Raw genomic sequence first — 14399 nt, 5'->3', positions numbered from 1 at the left:
ATTAGCTTTTGCCTAGCAGATGGTCAGATGTGAGAGGCAGAGAATGGTACAGGCTTAACTGTTGTGTGATCGTGCAGCTGCATCTGTAGCCAAGCAGTTAAGCATGGCCAGGAGTCCAGCTGTCATTTGCACAACACAGTCCACCTTTGCCATTAGGCAAATGTCAGCTCCCTCTTTCTCCAGAATATATGTCAGGAGCAGAGATACTATTCAAAGGCAGGCTAACACCTAACGTGCAATGTCACCACCATCCCCCTTTCTCAGGGAAAACCTTTAAACCTTAGTCAACTGAAAGTCCCTCTTTCTTCAGTGACACAGAAGCACATTCAGATGCATTGCCATGGAAACCTGAGCCATCCTTTATGCTATTTATCACAGAAAATCTAGCACAAATATTTTATGATCTCCACAGCACTGAATATAGGCAGCAGACAGTACAATGAAGTGAAATTACAGACTCCAGCACTATGTGAGGACACCAGTAGACCGTTCTTCAATCGACCAGCCTGGGCCTTACTTTACCTGCAATAAGCAATAGTTCTTCATGAGCTAGCATTCGAAGGAACAGAAGAGGTAGTGGGGCAATAAAATAACCCAAGTCACAGCTCTAGAAACTGCAGCAAGGACTCCCCATGGATTTCCACTTGGCCTCTGCAGCCAGGTGTGATTCGGAGTGTTGGAGCACTGCACCTACAACATGCTGGCAGCAGTAGTCTCAACAGGCCACAATGCACAAAGAAGGAAAGGAGGCTGCTTTCGAAAACATGCTTTGGGCCTAGCAGATACAGAGCTTGAGCCAAGGGCAGGAACAGGCACAAAACTTGTCTCAACTCTGTAAACAATGGAGCGGCACGGTTCCTGAAGCAGAACGTAAGCCTGGAGCATCTTCTCTTTTTTGTGGTGTGGTCCCATCGTTAATCTGCCTCAGTTTGCCTCATCTGTTTTAGATTTTTTTATTTGTTTTGAACGCATTTCTTAGCCTTCAGCACCACTGAACTGCCGAAAGATTTTATGCTGACAGTTCAGTCACAGAAATACAACATGGTTTAATCCAGGTTAGGAAAAGCAAACAGATCCACCCACTCATCTTTCACTGGTGACCTGCATGAGGCACGCAACTCTGGCTATGCCCCTTCTCTCATTCACCTGGGTTCCTGCTAGTCCTCATACCAACAGGATCCTAACAGCGGCAGCAGGGACCCACACCTCCACCATTCACCCCACAGATGGCACACGAGGAGCCTGCTCTGATCAGCCTTCCATGCATGCTGTGATAAACCCCCAAGCTCACCCTTCCTCCCTCGGGAGGACCACCACAGACATCCAACCCCAGACCAAGTAGCTTCTTCGATTCTTCTCTCAGACAAAATTCCTCCTCAGGGCACAGTTAGCACTCTCATCAGCTGGCTCCTTCAACACTGGCATTAGCAATAATGACAAATGTGGTTCTTCAGCAGGAGGTAATAACGAGCATGAATCCTCCCAAGGGGCAATTGCGGCCAAGGCCAAGCACTTCGGTTTTACCATGAGGTCAGCTTGTCCAGACTAGCACTGCATCCCCTGCCTGACATTCTTCTTGTAAAACTGAAGTACCTGGTCTACACCGCTGTTATCCCTTGGGATTGCATAAGCTCATTATTCCAAGGTTATGGGAAAAAAAAAACCTCCTTTTTAGCAGCAAAGAAAAGCTCTTCACCTCCACAGGGCTCCCCTCTACAGACTCCCCCATCAGTAAGCTTTGTACAGCTCTTTAGAGAGCAAATTGGGAATAAGAAACAGCCAAACTGCAAGCAGACATCTCTGGTCATCCATGCTCTAAGGGGCTCTGATTAAAGAGGACAGTTGGTCCCAGAAGTCCTAAAGAAACCAAGCTGTCATGTTCCACACACCTTATTTTTTTTGTCAGACAGCAGACAAAACCACTCAAAAGGCTAGCAGGTCACCACTCATCTAAGGGCAAGGACAAATGCCAGTGTATTTCCATGCAGATGTTGCAAAGGGAAGGTATTTGTACAGTGCCAACAGCAAGCTGTCGGCTCATGTTTTCAGCTTCATGCAGCTACAAGAGCTGGGCTCTAGAGTCTGTGACTCTGGACTAAGGAATGTCTCGAATGCAGAAACATCACATCTGCTGTTGGCTCAAGGTGCTCCAGGATCAGAACAATTCGCTTTATTTCAGTCTTGCCACAGCTCTGCTTTCTGCTCTCTGTCCCACCAGGGGGAGATGTAGCTACTTGGTGAAAGTTAATGCTCCAGCCAGGGGAGCACACCTTCCTGGTAGAGGTGTTTGGGACTGGCTGTCAAAACACAAAGATCTGGATTCCTACAAGTTCCTGAAGGCCAGCAGTGAAGTTAAACCAACTTTCTTTCACAACATATTAAAACTCACTGACAGGCAAGTAAAAGCACAAGAATCAGCCTTATTCCTTTCCTGGCAATCAGAAAGTGGCAGCAGAAAGAATATCTAATCCTAAAACCTTCATTTTTGCAGCTGCAGCCCACGTTGCATGACAAAGCTGGAACACACAATGATTATACACAATTAAATGTTCAATCAGTAACTTTCCACATAATCCAGTTTTAGGCTTATTTATATTTTGTTACACTTCATGTTGCCACAGGATACATTGTTGAGTTTGGCACCACAGAATAGAGAAGGGAAAACAGTTTCAGGCGATACTCTTTCTCCCCAACACCTGAGTCCTAGAAGTCAGGTAGAGTCAATGGCAACTGGTACAAAATCAAACGCTTAGGGCAGAAGAAATAAAATCAGGGAGAAGAGAGCCCAATGCAAATAATTTCCAATCCTTTCACAGTCACATACCTTTTGCAACAAGGTATATGACTCTCCCTAATCATCTATCATTGAGTTCCTGCTTTGAAAAGTGATATATCCTCCTCATGAAACAGCAGCATGGACCAGCCTGCAGCAACTGATCCAGGGACTATAGCCATGGCCCAAAACCAAAAACCATGCTATAAAGCCAAAGCACTTTCAAACGTGTGATCTCTCATGCCTGTTACTGCCTAAGGATGGCAGTAGGGAGGTCTTCAGAAGACAAATTCTAATATGGAAGCAATCGGCTGGTCAGAGAACTTAAGACTCCCAGAAATTATCAGAAGGGAAACCACAAGTTTCTAAGATAAAAGCAAATTGGTTGATGAACTGAACAGCCCAACAGCCCAGAGTTTACTCAGGACAGACGATGTTCCACTTTTCTTCCCACAAACCTTGTTCACAGGGCTCCCATCTTCACACTGACACCAACAAAGAGACTATTTTTTCCCTGAGCCAGGCAAACAAAAGACTTACATACATAGAACTAGGGTGGCTTGTAAGACAGGGACACGAAAGATCTTAGTGCCTGTTTCTCTTAGACATCTGGCAAGGACCCCAAAATAATGCATCTGCATCTTGATCTGCATTTCTTCAGCAAGCTTCCAGTGCTCTTCCCCTGAAGTACTAATCAGAAGTAGGTTTTTCCAGAAGCTGGGACAGTTTAGTGGTAACTTATTTGTGTAAGAACAGTACTACACTGACTGGGGGAAGTGCTCCTACCTGGCTTAAATCCTGGGGCCATTCCGTCTCCAGGAAGACATCTCATGCACAGTTTGTACTAAGCACACAGTTTGATGGCACGAGCCACTCAATCGTTGCTGACTGCCAAGAGCATACAGGCTGCAGGGGGACAAGCCAACCTTAATTGGCCTTAGCGGTGTAAATTAAACCCCACAACACACCCAAGCAAACAGTTTCTTTGGAGAAGCAAGTATGAGTTATTTTGCTGCAGCTATAAAGGAAACATTGCTGCTAGGACATGCCCCTGGAGTGACTGTGCTGCTCAGTTCTCCCGCTGCATTCCTGGGGTTGTTTAGCAAGGACTCAGCTCCAGCCTCTCCACGAGCAAGAAGTCTGAACCCTGAATGCCATCTGCAAACACAGCCAGACTCCACCTCCTGCATGCCTGCAGGCCACCAGGTGTGGCCAGGAATGGCACAAGCTACACACCAAACACACCTTTGATGTGGAGCTGAAAGCATGTAGCCAGGGGGCATGAACAGCACGCCGCGCCGTGCTGACTCCCAGTGCAGGAATGTGGCTGCAACCACAGGCCAAGGAAGGCAAACACATTGCATTCCTCACCAGGCAGGGAAGGAAAACAAGCAGCAAGCCCACACACCCGCCAGGCTGACACCCGCCACGCTCCCCAGCTCCCCACGCACGCCAGCCCTGCTACCGCCAGTGACCCAACAACAGCTTTGGCCCCAAACTCTTCCACTGGGCCTTCTCGAGCTCTCCAGGTGACTTGAAGCTACAGGCAAGAGACACAGCATAAGGAGAAGCACCCACTGGGCACACATACTGCAGGGAGAGGAGCCACCATCACAGTCAGGAAGCAATTGCATTCCAGAGCAGGAACAGAGCACTGCACAGTAGCCTGGGAAGGGAATTTCCCTGCCTTTTCCTACAAGGCAAGGGCAGAATGCAACACTAAGCCTTGCTGATTTGAGGGGCAGAGCTGAAAGGAGGCTGACTTTGGACCCCTTCGAAGCACTCCAGATGCCCAAGCTTTTATCCTTCCCCAGGAAACCACCCCATCTGCAGTCAAGCAGCTTTTCTCTGGGATGCGATCACTTCTGCATCCCATCCTCACACTGTACTCACCGCCCAGAAACAGATTTGATTGTCACTGCACATTATCCTGCTCTCCAACAGCACTGACACCACATTACTTACACCACAAACACGAGAAGACAGACTCAGTGTACAAAAAGTCAATGCATAAGGAACTAAAACAGCGGGACAGGGGGTTATGTTAGTTTATTTTATTTAGTGGCCGAAGCTTTCACCAGAAAAAAATACCACTTTTCCACAGGCAGTGCCTATAAGTCCAAAAAGCTTTCTGAAGAATTCAGTTACTAAAGGGTTCTGAACTTCAGCAAAGCACAGGAATGCCAGAAAGGAGCAGGATTTCATAAGGAAAGAATGACAGAAACTATACAGCACAAGCTGGAACAGCAGAACAGAAATTCCCCTTTACTTTCCAGGAAGTGAAGAGCACACACATGGGAGGGAGTCCTGTGCTGTCACTGCACAAAACAACACCAGTGAATTCCAAGAGCACCAACAAAGGTCTGTGATACTACAATCTCTCAGGAACCTGGAAGGGGAAGAGTCAGTGTGGCCACAAGCTCCAGAGACACACCGACACATCTAGCAAGCTGCCAGAGCAGGGATTGTTTCTAAGGATGTGGCCCTGCTGCTCCACACTCCACGCATGTACTTCAGTGCCCTCACCGGAGAATGGGCTGGTGTTAGGTAACCAGAACAGACCAGATGAGGTGCAACACTTTCCCATGCCCATTAAATTTCAATGCCTCAAACCATCTACTCCCTTTCAAGCCAGGAAGGTAGGCTGCTGCACTAGCAACAGCTTTTGGAAGAAAGAGGCATGAAAGGCTAGATTTACCAATAGATTTATATCCATAGATATAAATAGAAGCCTGGCAGGATGTACAAAAGCACCCAGCAGATTAGGTGTCTAAATCACCCCATGCTGGAGAAAGGGCTTCTCCAGTTCTAACCACTCCATACCTCTCCAACCCCAACCACCACAAGAAAAACCCAGAGAGTACGGAAGCCCCTGCTGCTCCACAGGCTGCCAAGGGCCAGCCCCGTGCAATGCACTTCAATGTGACTGCAACCAAATGCCCACAAGTCTCAACAGCACAACCGGCCACGGCCTCAGCATTCACAGCGTTTCCATCTGCCCAGTTCCCGGAATAGGAGCTGCCACCTCAGCCTCTCCTCTCCCCTCCCCCCAACTACACTTTTATTTTTCATAGACTAAAAGCTGTTTTAAGATACAACCCTCATCCTGCCACCAGTGGGGGAAAGGGGCCCTTTATAATTGTAGTGTTGCAATCTGCCAGCCCAGCCAGGCGGCCTGTTCCCGCCTGCACCGTATTAAATACCTTATAACTGATTACACCCCCATGGGGCATGATTAGCAGTCTTCAGAGAACAAAGTCTACTTTCATAAGAATAAGAACAGACACGTACTGCTAACCTACTACACAGCTGGGCAGGTGAGGAAAAAAAAAAAAGGTGTGGGGAGGGTAAGCTAACTGTATGGCTAACTCCATCCTTTCCCTCCCTCCCTTATTCCAGCATCTCTGAGTTGCTATTTCCACTGCCCTGAACCGTTCCCTTCAGACCTAACCCAGAAGATTCAGGTAACATAGGACAACAGACAACCTTCTGCCTTTGGAAGCTGGGCAAAGTCCTCACCTGGAGGGGGTAAGGCCTTGAGGCAAGCAGATAGAGCTTTGCTCTGAGTGATGGCAATTCCTTCACACCAGTTCCCAGGAAAAGGGAAAGGTGAATTCCAACAGCTGCATAAAAACAGCAATGAGGAGGGAAAGTCTGCAATACAATCAGGTACCCACGCCCCTCTCTAACAACGCATATATCTGGAAAGCCTACATAAGCAAGAGCAAAGCACCTGATTCCATCTCTAGGTTAAGAGCTCTCCTGAAATGCGCAATTTCTTTTCTTGTGGGCAGTGAGGAGGCAGCAAAGAGAAGGAAAATCCTCTGTATCTGAGGTAGATAATAGGGATCCCCAAACATACACAGTCCATAAGCATTGCACTGCCGCAACAAAGAACCAGCTTGATGGAAACTTAGCCAATCCAACATGAAATGACCTACCGCCCATTAGCAGGTGCCTTCCACATCTCAAATGCCCACATAAACAGCCACAAATATATTCGGTACTATCTGGCCTCCATCTCAGCATGGCACAAAGAACTAAACTGACTGCACAGCCTTTCACCAAAATGCATTAGAAAAACAAAAAGGAGGAAACTCCTTGCCTCAGGCAAGCCTAGCATGAGCCCTTCCACCTGCTCTCCCCGAATCAGTGACAGAAGAGAGCAAAGCAGGAGGCTCCAGGAGAATACTCTATTTCAGAGGGATGTCTGAGCAGCAGCCTCAACAAAACAGTATGAACCTTTCTAACTGTTTTCATTTTGGAAACAAGTTCTCTGCTTTACCCAGAGCTTATTTTCTCTGCCCTGTGGATGCTTATGGTACAGCCTGGAAGCACTTGTGTTTCACCAGTGCAGCTAGAAGGAGGTGCCCCACTGACACATTCTACCCAGATTCTTACCCAACCCACCCAAGAGGGGATTTGTAGATGGAGACACCAACCCAGTTAAAATAATCTACTTATATCTGCATTACTCAGCAGCTGGTCCATCAGCCAGCATGCAGGAGGTATCTGAACTCCACTGTCTAGCCTCATTTGTACAGCAGAATCTGAATATTCTCTTTATTACAAAAAGACCTGAAGGCACCAACTGTCTCTACACTCCAACGTACCCAGCATTGATGTAACAGCATCAATATTTGTAGAGTTATGAAACAGATCATGCTTTCAGGGTTTGGAAAAATGGGAGGTTTCACCATAAACACAAGTTAGTCATTAAAAGTTCCTGGAGGTAATTTAAATTAGCACAGACAACACAATAGCCTTACTATGGGAGCTGAAATTGCAAAGCTGTAATAAATCCACATGGCCCAGTAAAACTTATCCTAAAAGCTGCAAGTTAGTTGTCAAGCCCCAGATGGCCGCCTAGAATCAGATTCTGCTGCCAGGGGCTAACAAAAGGGAAATCACACTTCACACACAAACAATCTCCACAGCCCCTCAGCTCCTAAAAGACAAAAGTAGTCTACTTGCATTTTGGATAAATAAGTTATATTTATAGTGTGTGTTTTTGTATATATAAACATATAACTAAAATAAAACCCCCACAACTTATAATGGTTTTTCAATCCCTCACCATGCTGGGCAACCACCAGTCAGGCACTTGAGCTCCCACTGGAGCACTGCAATACAGCACTCTCCCCCCTGACTGCTGTACCCCCAACACTGACCCCCCATTCCCAGAGTAAATTGCCTCCTGCTGCAGAGAAGCACTCTGGCTATTCCGTTCCTAGTATTCACCACCAGAGCAAGAGACCCTAATTTAGCCCCGCACGGGCCTTCTGCAAACTGCTAATCCCCCATGCACAGCTGTTTTTCAAATGCATGGGAATGAGCAAACTGTAAACGATTTATGGCGCGTGGCAGGAAGACTCCTGGCTCCCTGCATAGGCGGGGTTTTGGGACAAGATCATGCTTGGACTAATGTTTATATTGCAAGTTGTCAGGCGGACAGTAAATCATCTCCAGAGCTGCACAGTAATACAGCTCTTCTCATCCAGCTGGAGCTTCCATGACACTGAACTCTGTTACAGCCATTCCAGATACACCTGGGAACTTATTACAAAGGCATAACCAAATCAAGAAAAAACAGGTACACTTTAAAGTTGATTCTGCAGAAATTACACAGTTCAGAAAGGGTGATTTGCTCTCAGGAATCAGTCTGACCTGGTATGAGAGGCTTCCCCAAGATGACACTCCTTACTAAGCCTAGGAAAAAGTAGGCTAACTGCCTATGCAGACGTTTATTGACAGAGTGAATTTGCTAGGAAAATCAGCAGATCAGCTAGTTGAGAAAATCCTTCTCAATAAAGTTTGCACTTCCTAGGATTTACATCCTAGCACAAGCAATACTCAGACATCTAATTCTAGAAGAAATATATTTTGCATACTTTAGTGCATGAGATGCTTTCTGCTCAAAGAAATGAAACCTCTTTAAAAGCAGGATCTGAACTTGAAGTCCATTTTCAAGAAAGGTGACTTATAACAACTCTAAATTAAATAAACATTCCACTGTTTCTATTGCTTTCTTTTCCCCCATTTGACAAGACTCTGCACACCATACATTGGGTATGGATCGCATGCAGTAAAATGGGAAAGATGCCTTAAACAAGGAAAAAAAAAAAAAGAAATAAAACACAGAACAACAAAATGGTAGAATTAACTGCAATCACTTTTTGCTCGTATGAAATTAATCTGATTCCAAGTCACCTCTTGAGAATAATGTAACCTCCCCATTGGGCAGCAGCAGAGCCCTTGCTAATGAACAGGGAAGCTGTAGGATGAAATCTCATTCAGGAGACAATGAAGCAAGGCATCTCTGGGAACTGCACAGAGCTTGTGCAGCAAGACATATCCAGGTCTGAATTCTGTTGCCCTGAGTGGTGTATGCTAAGATAATGGTCAAAAAACTTACTGCCACAATAATTACCTAATTATTGCCTTGGGAAAACAACTTACGTTCTCTTGATACAAATGCTACAAAGTAAAATTTGCCTAAGGCTTTTTATGAGTCTAAGTATGATTCCTCAATATGAGAGAAACTACCTCGTCTGCCACTTCTCATTCCAGAACCATTTGCACACGGGTGTTACATTAACGCAACCAGACAACTGAGTCTTTAAGTACAAGAGTAAGAAAACCCACAGTTACAATTTCTACAACACTGCCAAAGCTTTACCACACAGACAAAATACAAATACAGAAGTCAAGCAAAGACACAACAGTTGCCACGGACTCTCAGTTCTGAATTTGCTGACCCATAAAGATCAGAAAGTTAAACTAGCTCTCTCTTGCCACTAGCAGGAGGTACCTAAAAACCAGCCTCATCGCAGAAAACCTTATTTCCCAATTCTGACCCTTTTCACTTTTTAATCTTTATTCTCTCAGTATTACACACTTTCTGTGAAAGTCAGCAGCTCCCTACACCTGCCACAAAAGGGCTACGTTGTGCCCTAGAGCACATGCTGTTCCAGAGCAGCCCATAAGGAGGGTATCCACACACAGATCTTAGGGTTTGCATGACCTGCTCCTAGCTCTGAAAATCCTCCCCCTCTACAATTATCTCCAGGAGTTCCCCTTGCATTTAGGCAGATACTGCAAGCACCTCTTATACATACCACCTTACCACTACCACTTACCCTTATTAGTCTATCCAGCAAATCAGATTGATGCCTACGTGACCAAGCAGCACTGCTGAGCCTCTGGATCCCGAGCAAATTGGACAATAGCATAGAACACAAGCTGTGCCTTCCCAAACATCAGTAAGGTGAAGCTCATGCCACAAGATACGAGATGTTACTTGAATAGCTTTAAAGTCCACCTCCTCAGCTGTCTTTGGGATTAAAGTCCATTATAAAACTGCAACGTGGAAAGGCCAAACTCCGCATGCTTTCCTTGCTTGGAAGCAAAGGCAACAGACACAACTCACTATGTCTGACCACTGAAGAGTAAAGAAACAATACTTACATGCCTTCATATTCATGAATAAGACAGTCTTCATCTATGGACTGCGCTAACCATTCCAAGAGCCTCACTTACAATCCTCAACTATCAGCCCTAGTCATAGCAGCTGTAGTGCCTTTTTTTTTTAAAAAAAAAAGATGTGGTTATCAAAAAAGTAAAGGTTAGCAGGCAATCTAAATAGTAAGTGTGATTCAATCCCTCACCTCTGACACAAGCCAATACTAGGTGGTTTAGAAGACAGCAAGAAGCCCCGGTGGACAAATACAGAATGCAATGCCCTTTTTTCTAACCTTTACCTGTTAGAGATTGGGTTATGTCTGAAAAAAAAAACATTCCTTCTAAAACAAGCTCTTTAGCTAAAGCAAGTCTGAACACTACCACTCATATAAGTGCTTGATCTTTTCTGAGCTCTCAGCCTCAGTGCTATTATGTGGTAGTGAATTTGCACAGATTAGACATCATGTGAAAATACTTTAAAATCATTATTCAGTTTGATGCCTATCAGTTTTACTGAATTGCATTCACCTCAACTGAAGAACACATTCCAGCTTCTTCACCTCTGTGCAGCAGTCTTCCTCAGACTTGGCACCCAGCAGTGCTGAAAAGCAGAGGAAAACTGAGCCCACCCAAGTGATGCCTTTCCTGCATTCCAACCATTGCAAAGCTGTTCTCACACTCCTACATGGCCTTCCATGCCATTTTCTTCCTAAGCACAGCTCCCAAGAGGACACTCCAGAGGGTGGCTTATGTCATTCCAAACATGAGACAGCCTACAAACTTCTGCTTTCAGTCTTCTCTACTGAGACCTTACATGAACATCCTGGCAACAAAGAGAACAATTTCCGAGTCTAGAACAATCAAGGTAAACAAACGAGAAAATAAGAGTTGCAAACATTCAGCCAGATAAGGCATTACCAGAGTGGAAAAAATGAAGCAGCTCCTGGGGAGAGAGGAAAGGGGGTTTCAGAATGCTTACTTGTCTTAAAGAAGGCCAGGCCTGACTTCACAGCAATTTCATCATGCTGCAGAACATGAAGGACAACAGATCACAAAAGGCCTACTTCATTTTAAAGTCATGGCTATGCACATGCTTTTTATAATTTTTTCCTTACTGTGCTTTAGTAAAACATTTAGCATCACAGTATTCAAGCATCTTACAGATATTTATGGACTCTTCCTAAAATGCTTAGTAAGATGGGCATTAATTTTTACAGTCAAAGAACAGAAAGCAAGAATCAGTAATGATCTGAACACACATAATCAATCTCTGGCAGAAAATAGGTATCCTACATCCCAGTCCAGCACTCTCACCACATGTTCATCCTTCCCCTCTGACCAGCTGCAAAGGTTTTAAAGTTTTAAGAAGTAAGATTCTTCCTATTTCAGTTACAGACCCAGCTGATCTACATTACAAAAATCCCTGAGGTACAGGAACTAGTAGGAGAGTGTGACAGACAATTTTACACCAAAGGTATTAGCCCCATTTGCACAGATTATACACGCCGTTCTTTTGCAGTCCTGTGTAAAATGGGTTTCAGGGAGAACCCTGGATATTTATCCAGTTACCAGTAACTTAAGAGGCACAACCTAGAACAAATGCCAGAAGCACTCACTCTCTCCACAGTCAAGGTATCATACAAAAAGTGGATATCCTCCCAAACAAAACTTTCAAGTTAGGGGAGCTTCAGAACCTTAAATTTACTTGCAAAGGATCAATCAAATCCAACAGCCACGGATGTCTGCTCAGCTCATTATGAAAATCCCCATTCCTGATAACACTGGTCAAAAGAGCACAGTGACATCAAAAAGGTATCAAGTACAATTCTCATTTCTTAGTGGAGGAATCCTGCCCTCAAGCAGTATCACATTCAGACTCGTTGGAGGCTCCTTGACGCAGCATTTCTACAGTAACACGAAAGGTACAAGGTTATTAACTACTGCTACATTAATCTTGTCACGCTGTGCTGTAAAAACTGTTAACAAGGACACAAAGTGGTTAATCACAATGCCATAACCTCCAGATTTATTTATTGGGACTGTGCTGTAGAAGTGATGAACACATGGAAATCTCAAGAGCCTGGTTTGCGGCAAAACCTTCATAAAACAGACATTTTTAGCAGGTTAGACAGCTCGCCTTTGGAAAAATCATCAGCTTCCAAGGCTCAGAAACATCAAATCTACATTGAACTGCCAAAAAAAAAAAAAAGAAAAAAAAAGAAAAAAAAAGAAAAATAGTCACAATTTCTAAAACTTGTTTATATTGCTATTACTTAAGCAGTTAGATTTCTTTTTCCCCCAACAAGCAATTTATATGCCACACTGGCTTCCACAAATCCTTTCTCCAAGCTTTCTCTGGTACCGTTCATACCAACACATTGATCAGAAAACATCCATTGTCCGAGTCAACTTTATTTACCTTGCTGTAGGAAGAAAAGGGGCAAACCTGCAAAGGACTATTCCTCTTGTGAAGGTATAACTTATTTCCTGCTTTCCCTAAATACTGTGCCACATGGATATATGGACAGGGCAGATAAGAACTCAGGATTTGAAGGCTGCAAAGCAAGTAACTTATCAGCAGCTAACAAACTACTTGGAATGCTGAAGAAGAATGCAAGGTCATCTCTGGTTCAAAAAGATGGTTTGAAGAGACAACAGGTCCTTGCATGCAACACCTCTCCTCCTGACCCAAGGCCCTGTTTCATCCTAAGATGAAGATGGCCATGAATTGCACTTCTGAACTCTGCTGCTCCTTTTGAAATGCAATCCCACAATTTCAAGAGTACTGGGTGACTGGCAAGGTATTAACAGCCAAAAGCTTCTGATACCACAGCTAGAGCCTGGAAGCTTCAATTTTGATTTACGAGAAGCTGAAACACACCACATGTAAAGTACTGTTGGGATACACATATTTTCTGCAGAGATCCTACAAGAGGAAAAAAAAAAAACCAACAAAAAACCAAACAAACAAAAAAAGGAATTGTGATCTGACAAGTGAAGTGAAAGGGATGAAAAATTTACAGGACCAAGCAGTTAGGTATCAAATAGCTGCCCCTGTAACCAGACCTCAATGATGAGTTCAGGAGAGCACAAAGAGGCCAGCAGCATACCTGCACCATCCATCATTGGATCAGTTAAAATACGGGTAGAGAAAACAATGCAGCAGAAGAAATAACCTAACAGAACAGAGGGTCACTAGAATTACTTAATTGTCACATCACAATAACTGCAAGGGCAACATCTCCAGAAAGGATTTCACTGTGATTGGTTCAGCAGACCTCTTGCCATTACACAGAAAACATCACTATTTCAACACTGACAGAAGGGACTCTAGGGATGGGGTGTTTTTTCTGTTTTTTTGGTGGATTTTTTTGTTTGTTTGTTTTACATAGCATGTGAAGGGCACTAGCCCACGTCTTCTATTGAACTTTCCTTCCCACGGGCTCTTACTGAATTTTTCAGGGTTACACCCATTCCATTTGCATCCCTGATCTCTTCATTCAGGCAACGTAAGTCTAACGTGATGCAAAGAACACCATAGGGAAGGACAGTTTTTCAGGTATGTGGTTCCATAGCCTCAAATAATTCGAGTGAAGGGACAAGAAGAGCATGGCTCAATTCAGCATCAGCTCTCTCCTGACTTTCTTACCTGCGATCTGATGCTTCAACAGAGATTCATTGCTTCCTCTTAAGTTGACGTTTTTCCCATTTCTTTCTCTGAATCTGTAAAACACAAATGAACACCTCTGAAAAGCCTTCTCTGGCATAAAGTAACTGTATTTAATAGATGACTCCTTCCAGTGCACAGCCTCCACCTGGCATCACTCAGATCTAGGTCATTTGCAGCCTTGCCAGACCTGCACATCACTTGCATGCCCTGCTGCCTCCCAATGCAGTATCCTGCCCATTTAAAAATCCACCCACACTCAATCTTTCACCGCACGCCACACTGTGTGTTTAAGCTCTGAGCTAGAAGCAGGTCACTATTGTTTGCTTAGATCTTTTCTTCAAAGTCTTCTCACGTCTGGAAACACCGTAGGGAGCACCCCTTGTAGTGGACACCCAGGCTGGCAGATAACTTCCCATCTGACCCCCGGGCTTGGCAGACGGTAAGTGCTGCACCCTCCACACCAGCTCTGTGTCAGTTACGCTGTGATTCCTTAAA

The 14399-nt window shown here is 44.6% G+C and overlaps 1 protein-coding gene across 2 annotated transcripts in view; it reads right to left on the bottom strand.

Annotated features, from left to right (window-relative positions):
* TJAP1 (tight junction associated protein 1) overlaps positions 1 to 14399 on the bottom strand; it is a 38469-nt gene that overhangs the window by 23652 nt on the left and 418 nt on the right. For both annotated transcript variants that reach the window (XM_042881297.1, XM_042881291.1), the window contains exon 2: positions 13884 to 13957. The gene's annotated coding sequence lies outside the window, so the exon portion shown is untranslated. The remainder of the gene's footprint in view (positions 1 to 13883; positions 13958 to 14399) is intronic.

Source organism: Lagopus leucura, unplaced genomic scaffold (assembly GCF_019238085.1).
Source record: "Lagopus leucura isolate 7727_CA_CO unplaced genomic scaffold, USGS_WTPT01 Super-Scaffold_73, whole genome shotgun sequence".
In the NCBI taxonomy this organism is placed as follows: Eukaryota; Metazoa; Chordata; class Aves; order Galliformes; family Phasianidae; genus Lagopus; species Lagopus leucura.
Note: the sequence above shows the minus strand (reverse complement) of the source record. Positions and strands in the feature narration are given on the sequence as shown.